The 1497-nt window shown below is 38.7% G+C and overlaps 1 protein-coding gene across 1 annotated transcript in view; it reads left to right on the top strand.

The window, feature by feature from the left end:
- The window catches only part of LOC138022371 (NFX1-type zinc finger-containing protein 1-like), an 18057-nt gene extending 16560 nt beyond the window's left edge, over nucleotides 1-1497 (top strand). Inside the window, exon 5 of the mRNA XM_068869485.1 lies at nucleotides 1-1497. This exon is cut by the window's left edge and continues 1715 nt beyond it. The gene's annotated coding sequence lies outside the window, so the exon portion shown is untranslated.

Below are 1497 nucleotides of genomic sequence, written 5' to 3' on the forward strand. Positions count from 1 at the left end.
TCATCCTAGCACCTTCGGAGAATCCCACCGATTATGTTAACCGTGTAGTGGGATGGCCTGGGAGTGTCCATGACGCACGTGTTCTGTCAAACGCAGACCTTTATTTTCGTGGGCAGCAAGGGTTACTATTTGACGACACTGTCAAAGTAACTCTACTTGGTCGTGAAATAATTAACAATTATTCCATTCGCGCTTGTTGAATATGAGATGGTAAATAGCCGAGTTGGCTATAACCAGTCTCATATCCAACAAGCGCGAATGGAATACTGTTTTATTAAATTCCTTAAACTCCAAAAGTTTGGAAGTACGAAATACGAGCCGAAAAAGGGAGAAAATCCTAGCGAAATCGAAAAAACGTGATGAAGATGGGATGTTGTGTAATACCTTGTGGTCAGACACTGGACAGACGCAAGGTCATCACAAAAACATTTCTTACCTTTTCGCGTACTTCTAAGCGTCGGAATTCATCCAAACCTTTCACAAAAACTTTTTTTTTCGCTTTCCGGCCAAAATAGTTTTAGTTTAGCAACGCTTAGCGCAAGCATTTACCATGTAAGCTCAAACTAAGGTATATGAGCTGATAACCGAGATTGAGTGAACTAATCAGAGCACGAGAAATGTATTAACCGAGGTTGAAAATATAATAAAGCCTATTATTACTGGGTTGCCTATGGCAAACCAGTTGGAATCTGTGTTTAGTTTCGTGTTTTTTTTATTTTTTTCCGTGTCGGTAAAAGTCTTGCCTGTCACTCCCCTGCTAAGTAGTGGCTTTGTGCATAGAGTCTTGTCTGTGTATTTTGTTAGGTTTGAGGGGGCTGGGGGAATACGTAAATTTCCTTGGTGCACACAGATGAACGTTTAATTATTAAACCCGCAATGGCGTCGAAAGTCGTGGTAACAGGGATGGCGTTTTAGTGGCAAAAATATACCTTTATGAGATCAAGAATGGAACGTCAATTGGAATAACGAAACAGGCGGGGAAAATAAATAACTGGAATCTTAAAAGCGACGAGGGATGGTCTTCGAGAACAATTGCGGTCGGTTATGAGAAAGTGTGTGTTGTTTCTAATCTTATTTTATAAACTGTGCTGGTATGTAGAACACTGACAGTAAGTGGGAAATTGAGTATGGGTGTAAAAGGAATCGAATGTCTTGAATGTATCACAGTGTTTACCGAAGTGGCATCTCATTTGTCTGGCAATTTGCATTTAATTTGCAGTCAAGCTGTACAGTTTTCAGGTAAAAAAATAATTGAAAATGTGACAGTGAAGAATTATTGGAAAGAAAGGTTGTTGTCTATTTTGTGCTTTGGAAAAGGTTCTTTAGGACAGAGTTCAATCTTGAACTGAAAAATATATTTATTTGCATATCGTATGGTTTGTGAGACGGATTGTTTCTTGTTTGCACGCACGGAATTGGAATAGAAAGGGTTTTTTTTGTCTCCAATAGCAAATATTTTGTTAGTTTCAATAAATTTCATGCTGGAAAAGGTTTTTG

This window comes from Montipora capricornis, chromosome 10 (genome assembly GCF_036669925.1).
Source record: "Montipora capricornis isolate CH-2021 chromosome 10, ASM3666992v2, whole genome shotgun sequence".
NCBI classification, from domain to species: Eukaryota; Metazoa; Cnidaria; class Anthozoa; order Scleractinia; family Acroporidae; genus Montipora; species Montipora capricornis.